The sequence below is a fragment of the Macaca mulatta genome, chromosome 7 (assembly GCF_049350105.2).
Source record: "Macaca mulatta isolate MMU2019108-1 chromosome 7, T2T-MMU8v2.0, whole genome shotgun sequence".
Classification (NCBI taxonomy): Eukaryota; Metazoa; Chordata; class Mammalia; order Primates; family Cercopithecidae; genus Macaca; species Macaca mulatta.
Window position 1 is genome coordinate 14,716,968 of NC_133412.1, and position 26,955 is coordinate 14,743,922.

General features: G+C 38.0%; 1 long non-coding RNA gene across 1 annotated transcript in view; it reads right to left on the reverse strand.

The window, feature by feature from the left end:
- Positions 1 to 26,955, reverse strand: part of LOC144329717 (uncharacterized) — a 273,662-nt gene that overhangs the window by 168,485 nt on the left and 78,222 nt on the right. The window contains exon 2 of the long non-coding RNA XR_013395317.1: positions 25,205 to 25,329. This is a non-coding gene — a long non-coding RNA (uncharacterized LOC144329717). The remainder of the gene's footprint in view (positions 1 to 25,204; positions 25,330 to 26,955) is intronic.

Genomic DNA, 26,955 nt, shown 5'->3' on the forward strand with positions numbered 1-26,955 from the left:
GGCCTCTTTTAGCCATGGCTGGGGCTGGAGCAGCTGGGATGCAAGGCACCATGTTCCAAGGCTGCATAGAGCAGCGGAGTCCTGGGTCCAGCCCACAAAACCATTTTTCCTTGCTAGACATTCACCCCTGGAATGGGAGGGGCTGCTGTGAAGGTCTCTGAAATGCCCTGGAGACATTTTCCCCATTGTCTTGGCTATTAACATTCAGCTTCTTGTTACTTATGCAAATTTCTGCAGCTGGCTTCAATTTCTCTCCAGAAAACGGGCTTATCTATTCCAACACACAGTTAGGCTGCAAATTTTCCAAACTTTTACTCTCTGCTTCCCTTTTAAATATAAGTTCAAATTTCAGCCCACCTCTTTGTTCATGAATGAATGTATGCTTTTAGAAACAGCAAAGTCACATCTTGAATGCTTTGCTGCTTATTCATTTCTTCTGCCAGATACTCCAAATCATCTCTCTCAAGTTCAAAATTTCACAAATCTCTAGAGTGTAGGAAAAATACTGCCAGCCTCTTTTCTAGAGCATAGCAAGGGTGACCTACTTCAGTTCCTAATAAGTTCCTCATCTCCATCTGAGACCACCTCAGCCTAGACTTCATTGTCCATATCCCTATCAGCATTTTGGTCAAAACAATTCAACAAGTATCTAGGAAGTTCCAAACTTTCCCACATCTTCCTGTCTTCTGAGCCCTCCAAACTGTTCCAACCTCTGCCCATTACCCAGTTCCAAAGTTGCTTCCACATTTTGGGGTATCTTTATAGCAATGCTCCATTTTCCTGATAACCAATTTTCTGTATTAGTCTGTTTTCACATTGCTAAAAGAACTACCTGAGACTAGGTAATTTATGAATAAAAGAGGTTTAATTGACTCACACAGGAAGCATTACTGGAAGGCCTCAGGGAACTTACAATCATGGCGGAAGGCAAAGGGGCAACTAGGACCTTCTTCACATGGTGGCAGGAAAGACAGAGAATGAGGAGGGAAGTGCCACACACTTTTAAACCATCAAATCTCATGAGAGCTCAATCACTATCATGAGAACAGCATGGGAGAAATCTGCCCCCATAATCCAATCACCTCCAACTAGCTCCCTCTCCCAACATTGGGAATTAGAATTCCACATGAGATTTGAGTGGGGACACAGAGCCAAACCATATCACCCATCATCAAAACATCACGAAAGTATGATACATCATATGCAATATGTAATTTTTTATCCCTTACCCCCATTCCCATCCTCTCCCGAGTCTCCATAGTCCATTATATCATTCTGTATGCCTTTGCATACCCACAGCTTAGCTCCCACTTTATAAGCGGGAATATAGGGTATTAGGCTTTCTATTCCTGAGTTACTTCACTTAAAATAATGGTTTCCAGCTCCATCCAAGTTGCTGCAAAAGACATTATTTAGTTCTTTTTTATGGCTATGTGGAATGCCATAGTGTATATATACCTCATGTCTTTATCCACTCATTAGTTGGTGTGCACATAGCTTGGTTCCATATCCTTGCAATTGTTAATTGTGCTCCAATAGATATACACATGCAGGTATCTTTTTTACATAATGACTTATTCTCCTTTGGGTCAATACCACTAGTGGAACTGCTAGATCAAATGGTAGATCTGTTTATAGTTCTTTCGGAAATCTCCATACTATTTTTCATAGAGGTTGTACTAATTTACATTACCACCAGAAGTGTACAAGCATTACCTTTTCACCATAACCACACCAACATCTGTTGTTTTTTGACTTTTTAATAATGGTTATGCTTGCAGGAGTAAGGTGGCATTTCACTGTGGTTTTAATTTGCATTTCCCTGATGATTAGTGACATTGAGTATTCTTTTCATAAGTTTTTTGGCCATTTGTCTATCTTTCTTTTTGAGAAATGTCTGTTCATCTCAACTGCCCACTTTTTGATGGGATTACTTATCTTTTTCCTGCTTATTTGAGTTCCTTGTAGATTTCAGATGTTAGTCCTTTGTCAGATGCATAATTTGCATATATTTTCTCCTATTCTATGTGTTGTCTGCTTTCTCTGCTGATTATTTATTTGGCCATACAGAAGGTTGTTAATTCAATTAGGTACTATTTATTTATTTTTGTTTTTGTTGCATTTTCTTTTGGGGTCTTAGTCATGAATTCTTTGCCTGGGCCAACGTCCGGAACAGTTTTTCCTAAGTTATCTTCTTGAATTTTTAGGGTTTCAGGTTTTAGATTTAAGTTTTTGATCAACTTGAGTTGATTTTTATATAAGGTGAAAGATGGGTATCCAGTTTCATTCTACTACATGTGGCTATCCAACTTTCCTAGCACTGCTTATTAAATACGTTTTCCTTTTCAGTTTTTTTTTTTTTGTATGCTTTGTCAAAATCAGTTGGTTGTAAGTATTTGGCTTTATTTCTAAGTTCTCTGTTCTGTTCCATTGGTCTATATGTCTGCTTTTATACTAGTACCATGCTGTTTTGGTAACTATAGCCTTGTATTATAATTTGAAGTCAGGTAATGTGATACATCAAGAAATAATCAGGTAATGTGATGCCTCATTTGTTCTTTATGCTTAGGATTGCTTTGGCTTTTTGGCCTCTTTTTTGGTTCCATATGAATTTTAGGATTTTTTTTTCTAATTCTGTGAAAAAATGATGTCAGTATTTTAATAGGAATTGCATTGAAATATCGATTCTTTCAGGCTATCAGCATGGGATGTGTTTCCATTTGTGTCATCCATAATTTGTTTCACCAGTGTTTTGTAGTTCTCTTTGTAGAGATCTTTCACCTTCTTTGTTAAGTATATTCCTAGGTATTTTATTTTTGCAGCTATTATAAAAGGAATTGAGTTCTTGATTTGATTCTTAGCTTGGTCATTGTTGATGTATAGCAGTGCTACTAACTTACAGTACATTGATTTTGTAAGCTGAGAGTTTACTGAATTTGTTTATCAAATCTAGGAGTCTTTTGTAGGAGTCATTAGGGATTTCTAGGTATATGAGTGATAGTGATAACTTTGGTGGCTTGGTTATGTTGGTGTCTGCTTAGTTTCTCTATTGTAAAGTTATAATTTTTTGCTGTATTTAACAAATGTCTTGGTGGAGATTTGAGAGCATGCGAAGGTCCTGTTCCTCTTGAAATTTTTGCCTACTGATGTTGCATCTACCAATGGATCTTGCCTATAACAGTTATTACTGCAGTGTTTTCCTAATAGTGATTTTGTATTTCCCTCATTCTACTTACATGTATTAATTGGAATTCTTCTGTAGGGAAGAACTGTGTCTTCTCTCCATTTATTTACACAATTACTTCAGTATATCAATGTAGATTCTTATATACTTGTTATATTCTATTTTTATAAACCAGTACCATCATTATTTATTTATTTATTTATTTAATATTTTGCTCATATTGTTCCAGGTTTGTCCATTGGGAGCTCCTTCAGGTTGGCCCCTTTGTTTCTCTGACATACCTTCATTCAATTGTGGGCACTTCTTTACTTTCTGTTACCAATGTCTATTCCAGGATTACGTTTTACTTTCTCAGTTTAGCCCAAGAATCATCCACTAGGTTCTCTTTATTGAAGAATAGTGTTTAGAAACCACGATGTGGGTGTTAGGTGTGCTCACTGGCAATGCAGAGTCACTGTTTCTAGGTTTATTCAGGAACAGAATTAAGAAATACATGCAATATATGTACTTCTGTTTCTACGTCCTCTTAGGTGATAGAACTAGAAAGTATATGTATGCCAACCCATGCATGACACGCATATTTATTTCTATATCTAGCTGTGTATATATAGTAAAATCCCATGAGTTTATACTGATATCTTTGATTTAAATCTAATACCACAGGGTTTATTCTTTATTTCCCATATCCTTATTTGTAACTTCTTTCTTCACCTGTGAGAAACCTAGCCTTCTACAATATTTACTTATTTGTTTATTTCTAGCATATATGTGAGGTATTTTTAGAATTGCTAAGCCATATCTCTGTAAGAAACACACTTACTAATTCAAGTACAGTGTCTGTGTACAGCTCTTTTGCTCTTTAGCCTTAGAGCACCCAGAAAAGATACTGTTGCCTCAGTTACGTAGATTAGTTTTTTCCTTTTCTTTCCTGTTCTCAGTATGGTTATATTTTTCACTTGAAATACAATTATACAATTAGGTTTATTTGCTATATCTTGTATTCTTTTGGGGGTTATCTCTGCATCCTAATTGGTTTTAATTATTTATCATTTTGGAATGTGAAGTAATATTATGATTCTAAAAGTCAGAGCTGTACAAAATGGTATACTCACAGAAGTGTCACTCAGTCTCCATCCAGCTTATTCCATTCCCTCTTTTTTCCTACCACTTTCTCATTTACTCTTTGTAGAGAAAAAATCTCTTTAGCTTCCGGTTCATCCTTCCAGCATTTCTTTTGCAAAAATGAACAGGTATGTGTTCTTACATCCCCTTTTATCTTGCCATTTCTCATATTATTGATCTATCTTTGATATAGGTCCTTCTTCTATAAGGTTTGGAAATTCTCTAGAAGTTTTGTGTATTTAATTCCACATTATTATCATCAGAACTTCAAGTAGCCAATGACTCTGCCAGATATTCTTTCTCATTATTTTAGAATTACAAAATGTTATTTTTATTATTATTTCTTTTATGAGAGCTTTACATCTATTATTTGCATTAGACTTCATTTTCAGAGACCATTTATCACTCCTGAGACAAGTCACAAAAAGATTTTCCTTATTGAAAACAATTAGAAATACCAGGCTTCATTTAGCTTCAGAAATTATCTGTTTGGAAGTGGGTGGGGAGAATATGCGTTTTCTGACCTTCACCAGGTCTAATCTGGTCCTTGACTTCCATGGCATTCAGCCTCTCCAGTTTTACATGGCTATGGGAACAGAATCCCCACAAAGAAAACAGCAGGCACAACATCAAATGACATTTCATTCTTTCTTTAATGATCTGTTTCTTTGCTCTTGGAACAAGTCTGTAAAGATTACAAGTGTGTCTCAGGGGAAAAAAATAAAAGTATAGTAGAGCCAAAACTTGAGCAAGTTCACAAAGAATCATAAGGGGGTGGACGAGGTATTAGAATATAAATAGAAAGTACAGTATTAGTTCCAAACAAATGCTTTCAAAGTCTTTGTGTGCACTGACAGCTTCAGATATTTGATGTAAATGAATTTTTCTCTAGAAACAATGGAATCTGTAGCTTGTGGTGGCACTGTTTCTTTTCTAAACCTTGCTTTTCTTTTTTGTTTTGTTCCGGAGGTGAAAGCAAAGCTAACTTAGGTATGTATTTGCATCAGAAAGACTTCCCAGCAGCATCTATACCAGTCAGTGATCATTTTTCATTATTTTAGGTACCTACTTGTTTGCAATTTTCCTTTTTAAGCCTCCTCTCCACAAAGCACGAACACAGTCACGGTCACACACAGACACACTAAAATGATGATGGCAACCAGCATGCGATTTTCTTTGACTATTAGAAAGTGAAGCCTATATCCACACTGTGTGCATTTTATGCTTGTTGAAATCCCATCAGCTCATGAGAAAGTACTTATCTCCATTAATGTTACCTCCATTTGTCTAGGTGCTGTGTCAGAAATCTGATAGTGATGACTGACACCTCCTGTGTCCCACAGAATGCTTGGCCCAATCAACCCATCCTTAAGGTTTTCAGAATATCCTTATAAAATATATCTTGAATCTTCTTTACTTTTTCGTCACCACTGTGGTCCCAGCTCCCTCTCTTGCTTGTCTCTCTGAACTCCCTGCCCATGCTATAATTCCATCTCCACAAGAACCAGAATGAGTTTTTAAAGTCTAAATATCATGCCATTCCCCTCATTAAATGAGTCTGCCCATTCCCACTGCCCACAGCTGTCTCTTGTACTTTGAGAGACACCACAGTTCTTTACAGATCTACAGGAAGCTGTGTGATGTGCTCTCTGCTTACTCCTCTAGGTCTCCTCACTCTGCTTTTCCCCTGCTCTTGACTGGCTACAGCCACACTGTCCTTTATCAGTTCCTAGCCAAATAACTAGGCCTTTCTATATTTTAGCACCCAGAAAGTTCTTGCCTCCCGCTTTTCACCCAATTTCTGTTTGTCCCTCAGGACATAAGCTTAAAGAGTCCCTTCCTAACTTCCAGTTCAAATAGCATGTCCCTGTTATTATCTAACCAAATTATTTATTTGGATGCTTAGATTTGTGTCTTCTTGTTCACTGTAAGTTCCAGACCTGGCAGTGTGCCCAGCATATGGTAAATGCTTAATAAATAGGTGTCAAATAAATTAATATCATGGTAATTGTATGCACAATTTCCAATCATTAACTGCATTTATTTAGAAAAATCATAAAAACTGGTGAATAATATATCATTTTCTCCCAAAGTGTTTTGCATATACGTTGGTTTTCAAAGGAACCACTACTGCTCCCATTTTTATCACCATCATTACCAAGCACCCCCAACTGGAACTGACCCAGCTACACCCTGTGTAACGCTTTGTGTGTACAACGGAGGTGGTACACACCTTGACAGGATGATTTGAAGGATGCCTGGAAACATGGACAGAGTTTCACTTCCAATAGCTACACGATGAGATACTCACTCTTCTGACTGATGACATTAAAAATCTCCCATAGCAAAATTGTTATTTAGGAGAAATAACATTTCAGTCACTATTGACCACTATTGTCACACCCGAAGACAGAATGGTCAGCTAGTCAGAGACCAGATGTCCAAGGGAAGGAGACATGATATACATTTTAATTGGGTTGAGGAAGAATGTTAAGAGACATTAAGATATTCTCTTGAGGTGGGTGTCTTGAGAAAGTTCGGCAGCACGACTCCCCAGAGAACCCTGCGAGTGGGTTGCTTTGCCTCCCTCAGGAAGCTTTAATATCTGGGGAATGCTGACAACAGTGGAAGTGGACCTCTGTAGGGTTAGAGTTTAGAAGACATATTAGGAAAGTATACTGCTTTCTTTATTCCCTAGGGTTAGCTTTGCGGGGCAAATTTCATTCTCATGCTTGAAAGTTCAACTTTTTTCTTTCTTTTTAAAATTTTACCTAAGAAAAACAGACAGGCTAGACTATAAAGACATAAAGTAGGGAACAGGCAATTCAGGCTCCCCAGGCTGCCTGCCCTATATGGTAAGTCAAATCTTTTACAGCTCCCTGCTTCAATCCTCATTGTTGGATCTTGGTACTTCCACAGTGGCCCTCGTCTCCTGGGTTCCAGACCTGATATGACTTCAGTTGACCTGAGCAGAGGCCTAAGCTTCTGATCCCAACCCGCTTTCCTGCCTCTAATTTCTCCTGACTGAACACTTTTCTTTGAGGGCTTCCCTTTGGCATTCCTGTCGTAGGGCTCTATGTTGACTTGGAGTCTCTCAGTATAGTGAATTGAACTCTTCCTATTTCCTTGTCTTTGTAGATTTTATAAAGTGCTTTAAAAATATGTTCTCATATGATCATTATAGCAATGTTTTGAAATAGGAATAACTTTCATAGATGAGGAAATTGCGTCTCTTTTCAGAAGTAGGTTGACTTGCTCCTTTCTGTTTGCCTGGACTTAATTTTTGCTAGTAGATTACTAATTGATTCTGATAAGGCAGGTAATGGCCTCTTGGACCAGCTGCCAATTTACAAATGACTCAAATGGAAAATAATTAAAATAATAATGCAGTGTTCTAGAAGACCCCAAACCACAAACCTATAGTCTTCAAGGCCACATAAAGGTGGGCACTGTTGAGATGGGTTTAACAAGGCACCATGATTATAGAATAAAAGATGGTTGGTAGTAGGCACTCGACTGAGTCTTCAGAGCCCAAGGGTTCTTCTTTTGAGTGTTAAAAAATGAAGGATGTGGCTTGAACTGGGCTTCTGGTCAAAGAGAGTCTGGATTTAGTGAGCTGTCATCTAAAGCTGAAATTAGCTTCTGTTATTTGCCAGCGTTTTAAACTCAGCCCAGCAATTGTCTCTAGGCTGTTTTGGCAAATATTACAAATTTGCTACTCTTCTCCCATTGGGCTCAGGGCATGAAGCATGTGTGAAGACTGCCAACATCCTTCTATTTGCTGGTTTCATCATAAAAGGGTATTGATGCAATGACATGGAAAAAGGCCAGTAATATAAGCCCAGAGCAAAATCAGTACACTTGAAAAGCTTAATGGGTATTCTTTGGTAATTTCATCATTGAGTCTAATTAAGTTCTCCATAGGCTTTTAGACAAACAGAACATTTTTGAAATCCCTGCCCTCCCCACCACCAAACTGACTTATCATTTTTCTCAAACTAAATTGCATGTATAGAAGAACATACACACACAATTATTTCATATAGTGAAAGAAAATCCATGTACAAACGTGTTTTCTGGTAAAGATTATCTATATGGGCATTTTCTTTCGAGAATCTTCATTTTTACATATGCAATGTCTTCTTTTTAATATTTGCTTACAATTATGGAAGCTTTTCATTTATTTTCAGAAAACATGATGACAGGGTTTCACTGTACTTATGCATTTTTTTGCATCTGAGGAACACAATATATTTCAGATTGTAATATATTTACATCATCCTTGGCATTGTCATCAACTTGCTGGTTTGAGATACAGAGGTCAAGCTCACCTGAGTTCCTTTGCTATAAAAAGGGACAATAGAGATTCAGAAAAAAATAAGTGCTCTGAAGTATTGTAAGTAAGCAGCAGAGGATAGAAGAAGAGAATTCTTTATTTGAGGCCTGCCAATGTGGTAGGTATGAGGGCTTTCCATACACTGTCTTACTTAGTCCTTAATTAAGGGTTACTTAGTCCTTAACCCTGTGAGGTAGGTGTTTTTACTCCTGCTTAACAGACAAGGGAACCGAGGCTCAAAGGGATTAAGTGACTTGCCTAAGATCACACAGTTGAATGGCGAAGCTGAATTTAAAACTTAATCGATCCATTTGAGAGTCCGTATTTGTTCCACTATGTACACAGCCCCTTAAACCTGAGCCAGGACTCTACCAAGATCAAGTAATTCTTTCCATCTATCCATTGAAATACTCAATCTTTTAAGGCAACTCTCAGAATTAATGTTCAATAGAAAACATGCTGTTGTCTATTCCCTGGTAGTGTGTATTGTCTAATTTGAAACTGTTTTTCTAAGTTGTATTCTAATTTCTCTAGATTTACTCCAGAAGTTGCATATAGTGAGAGGGCTATGGGGGCTGTGATTTGCTAAGTCATGACTATCAAATCAGCGAGAAGGACTTCAATTTGCAGCAGGTGTACTGAGTGGTCTCTCGGAAGTGCATGGCATTAGACTCCAGGACCAACGGTGGTCAGTCTAGTGGTGTTGGAGACCGAGGCTTCCTGTTTCCTAACGCTTTCCTTGTGATTCTATTTAAAGAGCCAACAAACCCAGAGAGAAACTTTGGATTTCTGAGTAATGCAATTTGGGTAGGAATATAAGGAAGACTAGCGAACCAGAAGTTTGTTTTCTTCACTTAGAACTGAACAGAATAGAATTATCCAAAAATGGTTGTATTAGACCATTCTCGTATTGCTATAAATAAATACCTGAGACTGGGTAATTTAAAAGGAAAAGGGGTTTAATTCGCTCAAGGTTCTGTGGCTTCCACTTTTGGGGAACCTTCCCATCATGGCAGAAGGCAAAGGGGTACAAACGTCTTATATGACAGGAGCAGGAACAAGAGATGGGGGAGGTGCCACACACTTTTAAACAATCAGATCTTGCAAGAACTCACATCACAAGGACAGCATCAAGGGGATAGTGCTAAATGATTCGTGAGAAACTGACACCCTGATCCAATCACCTTCCACCAGGCTCCGCCTCCAATATTGTGGATTACAATTTAACATGAGATTTGGGTAGGGACACAGATCCAAATCATATCAATGGCCAGCACAGTATCTCACATCCCACATAATTCATATTATCATGTGACTCTGCCATTCCTCCCATTGAGAGGTGAGGTCTGTGATCCCTTCCTTGAATCTGGGCTGACTTGTGACTATGGCAAGAAGGAGGCTCTGTGACTTCCAAGCTTAGGCATAAAATGTGATACATCTTCTACCTGTTTTCTTGGAATCCTCACACTTGGAAATCAGATATTGTACTCTGGGAAAGCCCAAGCAACTCACGGAGAGGTCCACGCAGAGAGATCCATGAGAAGAAGAATTAAGCCTCTGGTCCTGACCTCTCAGCAGACAGCCACCATCACCTTGTCAATTGGGTGAGTGAGCTATCTTAGAAGTACTATAGGTTGTACAATCCTCAGTTGAGTCACATCAGCTGATAAGTGGAGCAAGGGCAAGTCTTCCCCATAATACCCTTCCCAAAATGCCTATATGTCAGCTACATAAATAATTGTTTTTATTCTAAGACACTAGATTTTGAGGTAGTTTAAAACTGGAACAAAAGTAAGGCATAGTCATAAAAAAAGGTAGAAAAATCATTAAAAGTAGCTTATGCATGATAAATTTTTATAATTAAACACAGAAGGAATTTTCTGTTAGGAATGTTCAGTTAGTTCCTTGATTCTAAAGATAGAATTTATAAGATGTGTATTGGGTACAAAATGTCAAATGAGCATATCTAGTCACAGAACTTATTTTTGCTCATTTCTTTGGGAAAAAAAAAAAAAGTGACGCACACTGAATTAGGCCATAGATTTCAGACAGAATTCTGTGAAGACAGAAGAAAAGGAAATGGGTTGACAATATGGCATAAAATTTGCATTAAACATAAAAGTAATGGTAATGCCATTTAGGTATATAATTCTGTCTTTTTAAAAATTTGAAGAAATTAAAACAGCATTTTTAGTACAGTAACATTATAGAGTGGACCAAAACAGTTTCTCTTTCTCTCTCATTGTATCTCTCTGTCTCTTTTCCTCCCCCTCATCCTCAAAAAAAAGCTGAACACACAAAATATCATGATTTGTTCACATGCCAGAAACAGACCAGTCTTATACTAATCTTCACTAGTTTTCCTATAAAAGAGTGATGAGTGTCATCATTGTTTTGGTTATTAAATCAGTACCTTGCAGTAATTTTTCACAACTAGGCAATTGTTTCTCCAAAGCATTGTTCCATTTTTCTCTATCCCTTTTTGCCCTGCCTCTACTAGGGCTTTACACTTCTATTTGTGTTACTGTCCTTGGTTTACCAGACTCTAGCCAATTTCCACCTTAAAACATTACAGCTAAAATAACTCCCAAGTCATTCCAACCATTATGTTGATGTTACATATTCATTGTCATTATGTGAATATATACATATTCATTGTCTTTATGTCTTTACATATCCATTGCCCACATTAAAAAACAAACAACCCCATCAAAAAGTGGGCAAAGGATATGAACAGACACTTCTCAAAAGAAGACATTCATACAGCCAACAGACACATGAAAAAATGCTCATCATCACTCGCCATCAGAGAAACGCAAATCAAAACCACAATGAGATACCATCTCACAGCAGTTAGAATGGCAATCATTAAAAAATCAGGAAACAACAGGTGCTGGAGAGGATGTGGAGAAATAGGAACACTTTTACACTGTTGGTGGGACTGTAAATTAGTTTAACCATTGTGGAAAACAGTGTGGCAATTGCTCAAGGATCTAGAACTAGAGATACCATTTGACCCAGCCATTCCATTACTGGGGATATACCCAAAGGATTATAAGTCATGCTGCTATAAAGACACATGCACACGTATGTTTATTGCAGCACTATTCACAATAGCAAAGACTTGGAATCAACCCAAATGTCCATCAGTGACAGACTGGATTAAGAAAATGTGGCACATATACACATGGAATACTATGCAGTCATAAAAAAGGATGAGTTCGTGTCCTTTGTAGGGACATGGATGCAGCTGGAAACCATCATTCTCAGTAAAGTATCGCAAGAACAGAAAACCAAATACCGCATGTTCTCACTCATAGGTGGGAATTGAACAATGAGATCACTTAGACACAGGAAGGGGAGCATCACACACCAGGTCCTACTGTGGGGAGGGGGGAGGGGGAAGGGATAGCATTAGGAGATATACCTAATTTAAATGACGAGTTAATGGGTGCAGCACACCAACATGGCACACGTATACATATGTAACAAACCTGCACGTTGTGCACATGTATCCTATAACTTAAAGTATATATATATATATATAAAAAACACTGCATGTTCTCGACTCATAAGTGGGAATTGAAAAAATAATAATAATAATAAACATTTATTTTTATTGCTTGCTATGTCCCAGGTTGTTTTCATAGTTCCCATTTCTCTATGTCTTTCTGGTTTTCATTTCTCTATGTCTTTCTGTCTTCAGCATCTAAAATTCAATGCCTTGTCTTGTAACCTACATTCAGTGCAATCCCCTCTTCATGTCACCCAGTGGTTTTCCTTTAACATTTTTTTTTTATTAAACATTTTTTTTGTTTTTTTATTGAGCCATACTTTGCTAGGCTTAAAACTCTGCAGGTGGCTATCTCAGATTTATTATCCCCCTTTCTTCAATCAATTAGCACGGTTTTTCTGTTTGCTTCTCTTCTACTTACTTTGACAATTACTGGAGTCATGCAGTAATTTATCTTGTTTGTCTGGTCTCCCCAAGAAAGAATTTAAATCATGTATGTTTTCAAGGGAGGTACTGTGCCTATTGTTTTAAATTCTTCTCATTTGTTCTATAATATGGTCAGTCACAAAAGCATGTGACAAAAAGTTAACAAAATGGAAAAACAAATGTCTTTATGATTAATATGTTAAATTTCAAATGACTGCTACTCTATGTAGAAGAAAATAGATTATGGATATTAGAAATGGGTGTGATGTAAATGTATTCATTTTAATACATTTTATTTCTTATTAACATATTTAAGTGTAGGTTGCACTGAACTCTTTAATATTATAGAAATATGTCAAAAGGAGCTTATAAAAACACAATATTTCAAAAAGGCAGATCAGGGGTGTGGCTGGCAAGATGGCCGAATAGGAACAGCTCCAGTCTGCTGCTCCCAGCGAGATCAACGCAGAAGGCAGGTGATTTCTGCATTTCCAGCTGAGGTACCCAGCTCATCTCATTGGGACTGGTTAGATAGTAGGTGCAGCCCAAGGAGGGTAAGCCAAAGCGGGGTGGGGAGGAGGGCCATCGCCTTACCAGGGCATCCCAAGGGGTCAGGGAACTCCCTCCCCTAGCTAAGGGAAGCCATTAGGGACTGCCATGAGGAATGGTGCATTCTAGCCCAGATAGTATGCTTTTCCCATGGTCTTCACAACCTTTAGACCAGGAGATTCCCTCAAGTGCCTACACCACCAGGGCCCTGGGTTTCAAGCACAAAACTGGGCAGCCATTTGGGCAGACACTGAGCTAGCTGGAATTTTTTTTCACCACCAAGTGGCACCTGGAACACCAGTGAGACAGAACCATCCACTATTCACTCCCCTGGAAAGGGGGCTGAAGCCAGGGAGCCAAGTGGTCTAGCTCATCAGATCCCATCCCCATGGAGCCCAGGAAGCTAAGATCCAATTGGCTTGAAATTCTCAGAGCCAGCAAAGCAGTCTGAAGTTGACCTGGGACACTCGAGCTTGGTAGGGGGAGGGGCATGCACCATTACTGAGGCTTGAGTAGGTGGTTTTCCCCTCACAGTGTAAACAAAGCCGCTGGGAAGTTCAAACTGGGTGGAGCCCACTGCAGCTTGGCAAAGTGGCCGTAGCTAGACTGCCTCTCTAGATTCCTCCTCTCTGGGCAGGGTATCTCTGAAAGAAAGGCAGCAGCCAGCCACAGTCTGGGGCTTATAGACAAAACTCCCATATTCCTGGGACAGAGCACCTGGGGAAAGCGGCGGCTGTGGGCACAATTTCAGCAGATTTAAATGTTCCTGCCTGTCGGCTCTGAAGACAGCAGTGGATCTCCCAGCACAGCTGTGCTAAGGGACAGACTACCTCCTCAAGTGGGTTCCTGACCCCTGTGCCTCCTGACTGGGAGACACCTCCCAGCAGGCGTTGACAGAGACCTCATATAAGAGAGCACCGGTGGGAATCTGGCAGATGCCCCTCTGGGACAAAGCTTCCAGAGGAAGGAACAGGAAGCAATCTTTGCTGCTCTGCAGCCCCTGCTGGTGATACCCAGGCAAACAGGGTCTGGAGTGGACCTCCAGCAAACTCCAGCAGACCTGCAGCAGAGGGGCCTGAGTGTTATAAGGAAAACTAACAAACAGAAATGAATAGCATCAAGATCAGCAAAAAGGCTGTCCACACAAAAACCCCATCTGAAGGTCACCAACATCAAAAACCAAAGGTAGATAAATCCACGAAGATGAGGAAAAACCAGCACAAAAAGACTGAAAATTCCAAAAACCAGAACACTCTTCTCATCCAAAGGATCACAACTACTCGCCAGCAAGGGAACAAAACTAGATGGAGAATGAGTTTGATGAACTGACAGAAGTAGGCTTCAGAAGGTGGGTAATAACAAACTTACCTGAGCTAAAGGAGCATGTTCTAACTAACCCAATGCAAGGAAGTTAAGAACTTTGATAAAAGGTTAGTGGAATTGCTAACTAGAATAATCAGTTTAGAGAAGAACGTAAATGACCTGATGGAGCTGAAAAACACAGCATCAGAACTTCCTGAAGCATACACAAGTATCCATAGCTGAATTGTTCAAGTGGAAGAAAAGACATCAAAGACTGAAGATCAACTTACTGAAATAAAGCAAGAAGACAAGATGAGAGAAAAAAGAATGAAAAGAAATGAACAAAGGCTCCAAGAAATATGGGACTGTGTGAAAAGACCAAATCTACGCTTGATTGGTGTACCTGAAAGTGACAGGGACAATGGAACCAAGTTGGAAAACAATCTTAAGAATATTATCCAGGAGAACTTTCCCAACCTAGCAAGACAGGCCAACATTCAAATTCTGGAAATACAGAGAATACCACAAAGATACTTCTTGAGATGAGCAACCCCAAAACACATAATTGTCAGATTCACCAAGGTTGAAATGAAGGAAACTACGTTAAGGGCAGCCAGAGAGAAAGGTCAAGTTACCCACAAAGGGAAGCCCATCAAACTAATAGCAGATCTCTCTGCAGAAACCCTACAAGCCAGAAGAGAGTGGGGGCCAATATTCAACATTCTTAAAGAAAAGCATTTTCAACCCAGAATCTCATATCCAGCCAAACTAAGCTTCATCAGTGAAGGAGAAATAAAATCCTTTACAGACAAGCAAATGCTGAGAGATTTTGTCACCACCAGGCCTGCCTTACAAGAGCTCCTGAAGGAAGCACTAAATATGGAAAGGAAAAACTGGTACCAGCCACTGCAAAAGCATACCAAATTGTAACGACCATCAATACTATGAAAAAAGTGCATCAACTAATGGGCAAAATAACCAGCCAATATCATAATGACAGGATCAAATTCACACATAACAATGTTAAATTAACCTTAAATGTAAATGGACTAAATGCCCGAATTAAAAGACACAGACTGGCAAACTGGATAAAGAGTCAAGACCCATTGGTGTGCTGTATTCAGGAGATCCATCTCACATGCAAGGACACACATAAGCTCAAAATAAAGAGATGGAGGAATATTTACCACATAAATGGAAAGCAAAAAAAAGCAGGGGTTGCAATCCTAGTCTCTGATAAAACAGACTTTAAACCAACAAAGATAAAAAAAGACAAAGAAGGACATTATATAATGTAAAGGGATCAATGCAACAAGAAGAGCTAACTATCTTAAATACATATGCACCCAATACAGGAGCACCCAGATTCATAAAGCAAGTTCTTAGAGACCTACAAAGAGACTTCGACTCCCACACAATAATAGTGGGAGACTTTAACACCCCACTGGCAATATTAGACAGGTCAACGAGACGTAAAATTAACTCAGCTCTGGACCAAGCAGATCTAATAGATATCTACAGAACTCTCTACCCCAAATCAACAGAATATATAGATTCTTCTTAGCACCACATCACACTTATTCTAAAATTGACCACATAATTGGAAGTAAAACGCTCCTCAGCAAATGCAAAAGAATGGAAATCATAATACAGAGTCTCTCAGACCACAGTGCAATCAAATTAGAACTCAGGATTAAGCAACTCACTCAAAACTGCACAACTACATGGAAACTAAACAACGTGCTCCTGAATGACTACTGGGTTAATAACAAAATGAAGGCAGCAGGAATAAGTAAGTTCTTTCAAAGCAATGAGAACAACGACATACGTTGTGTCTTTGTCCCAGAATCTCTAGGACACAGCTGAAACAGTGTTTAGAGGGAAATCTGTCACCCTAAATAACCTCAGGAGAAAGTGGAAAGATCTGAAATAGACACCCTCACATCACAATTAAAGGAACTAGAGAAGCAAGAGCAAACAAATTCAAAAGCTACCAGAAGACAAGAAATAACTAAGATCAGGGCAGAACTGAAGGACAAAGAGACACAAAAAGCCCTTCAAAATACCAATGAATACAGGAGCTGGCTTTTTGATAAGATTTTTTTTTTTTGGAAAAAAAAAAAAAAAAAAAAGACTGCTAGCCAGAGTAATAAAAAAGAAAACAGAGAATAATGAAATAGACACAATAAAAAAAAATGATAAGGGGGATATCACCACTGATCCCACAGAAATACAAACTACTGTCAGAGAATACTATAAACACGTCTATGCAAACAAACTACAAAATCTAGAAGAAATGGATACATTCCTGGACACATATACCTGCCTAAGACTAAACCAGGAAGAAGTCGAATCCCTGAATAGACCAATAACAAGTTCTGAAATTGGGGCAGTAATTAATAGTCTGCCAAGCAAAAAAAACCTGGGACAAGACAGATTCACAGCTGAATTCTACCAGAGGCACAAAGATGAGCTGCTACCATTCCTTCTGAAACTATTCCAAACAATAGAAAAAGAGGGACTCCTCTCCAACTCATGTTATGAGGCCAGCATCATCCTGATACCAAAACCCGGCAGAGACACAACAAGAAAAGAAAATTTCAGGCCAATATCCCTGATAAACATCGATGCAAAAATCCTCAGTAAAATACTGGCAAACAGAATCCAGCAGCACATCAAAAAGATTATTCACCACAATCAACTCTGCCTCATCCCAGAGATGCAAGGCTGGTTCAGCATATGCAAATCGATAAATGTAATCCATCACATAAACAAAACCAATCACAAAAACCACGATTATCTCAATAGATGCAGAAAAGGCCTTTGACAAAGTTCAACACCACTTCATGCTAAAAACTCTCAATAAACTAGGTATTAATGGAATGTATCTCAAAATAATAAGAGCTATTTATGACAAACCCACAGCCAATTATCATACTGAATGAGCAAAGGCTGGAAGCATTCCCTTTGAAAATCTGCACAAGACAAGGATGCCCTCTCTCACCTCTCCTATTCAACGTAGCATTGGAAGTTTTGGCCAGGGCAATTAGGCAGAAGAAAGAAATAAAGGTATTCAATTAGGAAGAGAGGAAGTCAAATTGTCTTTGTTTGCAGACGACATGATTGTATATTTAGAAAACCCCATCATCTCAGCCCAAAATCTCCATAAGCTGATACGTAACTTCCGTAAAGTCTCAGGATACAAAATCAATGTGCAAAAATCACAAGCATTCCTATACACCAATAATAGACAAAGAGAGAGCCAAATCGTGAGTGAACTCCCATTCACAATTGCTACAAAGAGAATAAAATACCTAGGAAACCAACTTACAAGGGATGTGAAAAATCTCTTCAAAGAGAACTACAAACCACTGCTCAACAAAATAAAAGAGTACACAAACAAATGGAAAAACATTCCATGCTCGTGTATAGGAAGAGTCAATATCATGAAAATGGCCATACTGCCAAAAGTAGTTTATAGATTTAATACTATCCCCATTAAGCTACCATTGACGTTCTTCACAGAATTAGAAAAAATCTACTATAAATTCCATGTGGAACCAAAAAAGAGCCCACATAGCCAAGACAATTCTAAGCAAAAAGAACAAAGCTGGAGGCATCACACTACCTGACTTCAAAGTATACTACAAGGCTACAGTAACCAAAACCGCATGGTACTGGTACCAAAACAGATACATAGACCAATGGAACAGAACAGAGGTCTCAGAAATAACGCCACACATCTAAAACAGTCTGATCTTTGACAAACCTGACAAAGTGGTCTTGCTGCCTCCCCCCTCTGCCTGCCTCAACATACCCGAGTCCCTGCGGCCCACCCAGGCCACCCTGCGGCCACATTTTTGCTTGTGGGGGTCTTCTGTTAGATACCCAGGCAACCTGCTAAAAAAGCCTGAGGCATCACAGTCCATCTGGGACAGCCCTGGGGGCTTCTGGTATGGGAGAGGCACTCTTGGGAGTCTCCCAGCATTCCCTGCACTCTCGTCGCTTTTCCCTTCTGCCTGTCTCAACATCTATTTAATAAATGGTGTTGGGAAAACTGGCTAGCTATATGCAGAAAACTGAAACTGGACCCCTTCTTTACACCTTATACAAAAATTAACTGAAGATGGATTAACGACTTAAACGTAAGACCTAAAACCATAAAAACCCTAGAAGAAAACCTAGGCAATACCATTCAGGAAATGGGCATGGGCAAAGACTTCATGACTAAAACACCAAAAGCAATGGCAATAAAGGCCAAAATTGACAAATGGGATCTAATTAAACTAAAAAGCTTCTTCTGCACAGCAAAAGAAACTACCATCAGAGTGAACAGGCAACCTACATAATGGGAGAAAATTTTTGCGATCTATCCATCTGATAAAGGGCTAATATCCAAAATCTACAAGAAACTTAAATTTACAAGAAAAAAAACCTCATCCAAAAGTAGGTGAAGGATATGAACAGAGACTTCTCAAAAGAAGACATTTATGTGGCCAACAAACAAGAAAAAAAGCTCATCATCACTGATCATTAGAGAAATGCAAATCAAAACCATAATGAGATAGCATCTCATTCCAGTTAGAAAGGTGATCATTCAAAAGCTGGGAAACAACAGATGCTGGAGAGGATGTTGAGAAATAGGAATGGTTTTACACTGTTGGTGAGAATGTAAATTAGTTCAACCATTGTGGAATACAGTGCGGCGATCCCATTACTGGGTATATACCCAAAGGATTATAAATCATTCTACTATAAAGACACATGCACACATATGTTTACTGCAGCACTATTCAGAATAGTAAAGACTTGGAACCCACCCAAATGCCCATCAATAGACTGGATACGGAAAATGTGGCACATAGACACCATGGGGTACTATGCAACCACAAAAAGATGAGTTCATGTCCTTTTCAGGGACATGGATGAAGCTGGAAACCATCATTTTCAGCAAATTAACACAGGAACAGAAAACCAAGCATCGCATATTCTCACTCATAAGTAGGAGTTGAACAATGAGAACACAAGGACACAGGGAGGGCAACATCACACACAGGGGACTGTCGGGGGGTGAGGGTCTAGGAGAGGAATAGCATTAGGAGAAATACCTAATGTAGGTGATGGGTGGATGGGTGCAGCAAACCACCATGGCACGTGTATACCTATGTAACAAACTTGCATGTTCTACACATGTATCCCAGAACTTAACGTATAATAATAACAAAAAAGGCAGATCAATGGCAGATACTGTACTTCATTCTTAAATGTGGGAATTTTAGAACAGTTCCCGGTCTCTTTAGCCTTTCTTGTCAGTAAAACACAGTACTTAGATTTACATGAATAAATTACAGGTTTTGGAAAGTAATAGGAATTAGATAATGCAGAAATATGAGCTCATGGAGTTTATGAAATAGTTATTTTTCATTACTTACAGATTTGGCTCACAAAATTATCTTTCCTCACTTTGTACCTTATATATTCTCATTTATTAGTGGGCTTCCCAACAATCTTCCTGTTTCTTCTCATTATGTCTATGGCTTCCCAGTGTTGCAAATGGTGTTGAATGAGAACAAGCATTGTCAGCTGGTGATGTTAACTGTTGTCCAAAGTTTGAGAAATGAGGTAGAGATGGATGCTCAACATAAGCTTAATGCCGAGCCCCTCCCCCTTCATCTAAATGGGTTGCAACATTCTTCCAAAGTTGGAAAACGATCCGAGTCAAAACACATCTACTGCTTGTTATCTGGTAAAAGGGGCACTTTGAGAGCAGAGCCAGCAGAATTAAGGTACGTAAAAACTACCTGTATTTTTGAATTTCTTGATACTGAACTGGTTCCTTTGATATGGCACTTACTTCATAGAGGCTTTTCTTGGGATGGGGTTCTCTGCTGTGAGGACAGAGAATGTCTGAGCCTTAGGTCAAGTTTTTGTTTTTGTTTTTTCCTGGTGGCCTTTCATTGTACATACAGTAACAATGAAAGTAGTTCATTGGGAGACGCAGGCAAGCGATCACAGATTAGTGTGATCTGCCTTGGACCAGGCAGTGCAATATTGAATGTGATATCCAGGCGAGAGCTAAATACAACAAAATAAAGTCTGATTGATAATTTGTCCTGAAGTTGCATCAACATTCATGTAGTTAAACTAGTGTTGATGGACAACTGAACATAAGCATCTGGAGTTACACTGTCCAATATGGTAGCTACTAACCAGATCTGCCTACTGAACACTTGAAATGTGGTTTGTTTAAATTGAGATGTAACATAAGCAAACGGTTCAAAGAAAAGAATGTGATATAATAATTTTTTATATTTACTGTATGCTGAAATAATATCTTAGACATTGGATTAAATGGAATGTATTATTAAAATGAAATTTTCACTTGTGTCTTTTTTTCACTTTTTAAAATATGCTTAAAACAAAATATTTTAAAAATCACATATGTAGCTCATATTTTATGTTATTTGGGCATGCTTGTGGAGAGCTTTCTATTAAGACAGACCTGGCTTTGAGTCCTGGCTCTGATCCATGGAAGTCATTTAATTTCAATAAGTCTCAGGTTCCTTCTTGAATAATAATAGTACTTACCATAGTGTTTTTATGAGGATTAATGGAGATAATGTTGGTAAGGTACTTGGTAAATTACCTGGCACAAAGGAAATACACATTTAAATAAAAGCCTAAGACTAATATTCTGGAGATCTAGATTCTTTTGCCTTCTAATCACTCAGGCAGCATTGAAGGAGTCACTTATTCTCTCTGGCTTACCCATGTATAAAATTATGTCACTTTAACCATGTATAAAATTATGGGTTTGTGTGAAATATTTAAAATATTTACAGTATCTACTTGGGTAATTTGCATCACTTCTTTGTGAATCCGTCTCCTCGTTTGGGAAATGATGAGGTGGATTACATCGCCTCTGTGGTCCCGTTCAGTTTGAAAGTCTCTGCAATTTTATAACTTACACCGAATACGAAAACTTTCTCATTGCTGACAAAGCATTTCTAGTAGGTTTGACTATGGCAGTGATTTAATTTAGATATGTTTCCCTTCCTGTCAAAACAGTGTGATATGATATATGCCACATCAAGGCGGCTTCTCCCAAAGACTTATTTCATAAAATAGGGAATTATAAAAGTGAATTTCAGTAACTAGTATCACCTCTGAGCCTGACCTAGTTACAGTCTTTCAATGTTTTATTGCCTACATCTGTGCAATGGGCCCAAAGAATTTGTCAGATATCCGATTATGGCAAAGACAATAAATGGTTGTGCTCTGTGGAGGAAAAAATAATTCTCATTTGAATATGAAAAACAAAGAGTATTTCTCATGAGAGTGTCTCTAAGAATGACTTCATAAAAAATGTAGCTATTTAAAAATATAGAGATGGTAACAGAAACAGATTTGTGAAATATCTCATGCTTCCAAGTACTTTGTATTTTTTTATGTACATCTTTTATATTTCCTACTGCCTGCCTCTGGATATCAGAAAGGAGAATTCTTATTTTTCACTACACACTTGATCTTTCGGTAACGGTTCATGGGATTTTTCTGTTTGTAAAAAATGTTGCATGGGAACAAGTGACGCAGAATGTTGTTTACTGAGCATATCTGTTACTAGGCATGGGTGAACACTGCGGAGTAGAATGGATTCTCAGCCTACAGAGTGGGGATTATACATATAGGTGAGGTTGAATGATGAAATTAAAAAAAATACAATCACACCAAGAGTAAGAGAATGAGTAGAAAAGAGGCAGCAAATTCTTTGGGTCTACAATATATCTAGCTTTATGTTCACTGTGTTCTTATGAGACGTCTTTCAAAAACATCAATGTTGAAACTTTGGTTTCACTACTGGGCACTTGCTATTTTTCTAAATTACTGTAACCAAGAAATTGACTAACACACTAAGAGTTATAGTAAAATTGTCTGGGAGACAAAATCCCACTTTTACGAGTAGTGTCCCTTTCTAAGGAAATTTATCCACATAAATTGGTTGGTCTTCAAATAATTGAAATTTAAATTATACTTCAATGTCCCTTCTCTACCATGCCAGTTAAGTGGTAGTGTGAAACTTTGTAATCTATTACACTTTAAAATTTTTCAATGTGTTTGTATGTCTTACTCTATTTTATTATTTTTATCAGGATTAGAACTCAAAATCTTGGTTATCGTTAGTAGCAGATTTGATCTTTAACAGTATGACTAGCTTTGACAGTATGGATAAATCCTTATAATAGAACTCGAAGGCACTTGATGATTTGACACTAAAGTAAAAGTATGAAATTCAGACCAAATAAATGTAAGTATGACAAATCAATAGATGGAAAACTTTATACATGTGGTTTCTAGCCACTATCAAAGTCTGGAAAGATGCAAACTTTTAAAAAAATGTTTACATAAACAGTGGGTAATGTTCATAGGAAGGGACAAAATCTAAGTGACAAGCCTGTGACTAGGAAAGAAGGAAATCGATCATGTGTCAAACACTACACTACACATTTTCATATATATTAGCTCATTATGCGCTGATAGTGTAAGTGGCCAAACTCTTCATCAGTAAGCGATGGGATAATAATTCTAAAATCAGCCCCAGCTGATGTTTCTTACATTTGAGAGCAGAAGGGAATTAACATGAAAGGGCCTCTGTGAATCTATTATCTCTAGTGACTATTATATCATGATGAACTTATTTGTAAAACATCTGCCTTTTAATGTTGGGGATTTATACGTTTAGGAATTCCTAAAACCCTGCTGCTGCATGACAATGGCATGCAGACAATACAAAGAGCAGACAGCAAGAACTAGGACACTGAGTGAGCTCAGTGCAAGGAAAAACTTGAAAAAGCAAACAAGATCTTCACTTGAGATAATCTGCTGTTCTCATGGAAAAAGAAACTAAGTGATAAGTCCTCAGGAAAACTGTAAACGGGTGGCCAGCGGCATCTAAGATTGCTAACTCAGTGGATTAGGGAAGGAAATTAATAGCTATGAGGAAATACAGTAGCACATATAGCTCATAATTTTGAGCTTCTTTTTTCCATATTGCTCCCATCTGTCATGCTGTTGCCCACTCAATGTCCAAAGCTGGTGTAACCACTGGGCAGCTGTGCTCTTAAGACAGGAGAGGTCTGCAGATCACAGGTCACTGCTGATTTTTTCTTTGTATCAAAAACAATGTCTAACAAGTTACACAAACTTTAGTAAGAGTAACCGTGATGCCCCAAGCATTGAGACAAATGCTGGGTGAAATTTTAAAATGTGCCTCACAGGGTTCATGGTCATGTGAAGGAGACAGACATGAATAACCAATGGAAAAGTAACATGCTTCCATAGGGCTAAAACTTAGGAAGCACTAAAATATGAATTCCCATATTGTCTTTATAAAACTGCTTAACTCCTGGAATGTCAGTAGTGTTAGGCCTCATTGCTTTTCTCTATGAAATGGACATGATGGTAATGACTTCCTTTGCAGAATTTCTGTGTTGTGTAAATGTACTGATATAATTCAATATATATCCACTCTCTATTGTCTTTATCAAGAGGAAAAAAATTTGGTTGGGGGTAAAAAATGGAAGACAAAGAAATCTATCAAATATATTTTTATAAATAATCATTCAAACATTTCCTGAATAATTTTACATTACTTAATTTAAAATTTAAGGTCCTTATCAATAATTTTAGCACATAAGTATACTTTTAAATCACCTTTTTGCACAGATTATAACACGAAGAACCAGAAAAATCAAGAGAATTTCTAAAGATTACTCAGCTAATAAGTGGCGGGGTCAGGCTTGGGTTCAGACCTTCTGACTCCTGCCTTGGTGCTCACATGCCTAGTTTTATATCTCAGAGTACCGGACTTGGCTAGTGTCTTAGTCCATTCTCATGTTGCTATAAATAAATACCTGAGACTAAGTAATTTAAGAAAAACACAGATTTAACTGACTCACGGTTCCACAGGCTTAACAGGAAGCATGACTGAGAGGCCTCAGGAAACTTACAATCATGGTGGAAGGTGAAGAGGAAACAAGGACCTTCTTCACATGGTGGCAGGGGAGAGAGAGAAAGAGAGCAGGGGGAAGCTCCGCACAGTTTTAAACCATCAGTTGTCGTGAGAACTTACTCACATTCACGAGAACAGCAAGGAGGAAATTCACCCCCATGATCCAATCACCTCCCACCAGACTCCTTCTCCAATACATTCGACATGAGATTTGGGTGGGGACACTGAGCCAAACCATAGTGCTAGATTTGCCAGTTTCTAAGTAGAAAAAGGACTATAACAGCAAATGTTTACATCACTTTTTTTGTCTGCTTAGCTTCTTTATCAATTTATTTTTATTAACATAAAATACTGTCATCTGAGTGAAGTATGATATACCTAAAAATTGTCATTAAGTACTTCTGTATTTAAGCACATCTATAGAGAATTTTGTTACTGAAAATGTAATCATGTACTTCCTACGAGTTAGCAAAAAAAAAAACAAAAACAAAAAACACCAAGATTAATATAATCTTATACAATATATTATTCCCTTTTATGTTATCCAGATTTATTCCCATCAATATAAATGTATTCCTATACAGTACCGTGTATTCGTGAATTGGATTTCTTAGGAGCATGTGAGGTCAGACAGATAATTTTCTATTTATACCAGAAAAGTCTTAGTCTTTGCAGTCATGGTCAATAAAGCAGTAATTTGAAATGTGAATCATAACATTTCTAAACAATATAATGAATAAATATAAACATAATATAACCTACCTTTATTCAATTTAATTGGTTTGTTCTTGATTGTACCTGAATGAGTTTGCTGGTTCCCCAAGTCCAAGTAGAAAATGTCTTACTCCGGTTCGATTTTCCTTGAGTCACTGTGGTAAACCTTTTTTCTGATGCAGAAAACACATAAAATAAAACAAACGTTATTGATGGACTCTTGATAAGCAAATTCCCTAAAGGTTAGCTGAAACTCAACCCCTTTCTTCACATTAAGAAAGCATATTGACATGAAAGTTCTATTTTTAAGTAATAAACTAAACTATCTCTCTATATCTATCCTATCTGTCTGTCTGTCTATCCATCCATCCGTCCATCCGTCCATCCATCCATCCATCCGTCTGTCCATCCGTCCATCCATCCATCCATCCATCCATCCATCCATCCATCCATCCATCCAATCTGTCTATCTTTCTGGCTAGCTGTTTTCAAGCATCAGTATGTTAGGTATTATTGGTAACTCAATGTATAACTGATCAGCTCTATCAAGGTATCAAGATTCCACTGGGATCACTCCAGCCTTAGAAGGGAGTAACATGGATTTGCATGGAGCGCAGTGGATTAGTCACTGAGGCAAACACATCACCTTCTGATGGCCAGATCTACAGAATACCTGTATTATTTTGCAGTGCCTGGATTAGAAGTTATAGAACATGTGAAGACATTTAATGAAGTATCATTTTGGGGGTGTATGTCAAAATTTTCATGTGTAGATCGATGTTCAGAACTTTTGGGGTCCTGTTTCTATTGATTAATCTAAAGAGTGTATATGTGTGTGCGTAGAGAGGCCTAATGACAAATCTTCATCATCACTTAATTTTATTGTTTTGTTGATTCAGAGAGTCTTGAGTTCCTGGGATTGCTGCAGATTAAAATATGTCACGCTTGTGTAGAGTTAGTTAGGTCTCCAGCATCAGATAGACCAAGTGGGGGTTCTGGCGTGGCCAGTGGAACCCTGATCTGTGACATTTACTCTCTGTCTGCTTCCTCATCAGGAAGATGAGAAAGATGATTGTAAGGATCAAATGAGATAATGCATATGAAGTTTTGTTTTCCAAATTCTTGGTACGTAATGTGCACTTAACAATAATAAAAGTAATGATTCCATAATTTACACCAGGATTTAATCAGCAAGGCAGCAAACACTGATTTTATATTTGCCCTGTTTTGTTCTCCACAAAAGGTGAGATGTTCAAAGTGTATGATACTGCCAGCAGGTGCCTGTGCTTCCTGCCTCACTAAAGAGAGTTTCATGTGAATTTCAAAAGAAATTCCAAATGATATTCTTCTAAAAGAGAAATAGCTTCTGTGGGTCACAACTGAGGAAGCCACTGATACACAAAATTCTACTTTCTATAATACTGCTTTGGTATATTGATCGGTTTAACCAGCTTAACCTTTTTGAGTCTGTTACTCTTTCATAAATGTTGTTAGTGTTTGGTGTACTAGATGTTAAATGGATAGTACAGCGTATTGATTCTGAATCTAATTTTGGTTTCCAGGGTATTGAGGATAACTACATCTGGCATTTAAAGCATTCCAATACTGCATGATAATTCTTTAAAATATTTTTTTCCGAAAAAAGACATTGTAAGCACATTTAAAGAGTTCCTAGTAAAAATTAAGTCTATGCAAATTTTTGTTATTGAAGATATCATTAGGCAGCATTGAAGAACTAAATTTATTCCAATAATCATTACAATAATGAAAAAATTCCTTGCTTCAATAATTGATTTATG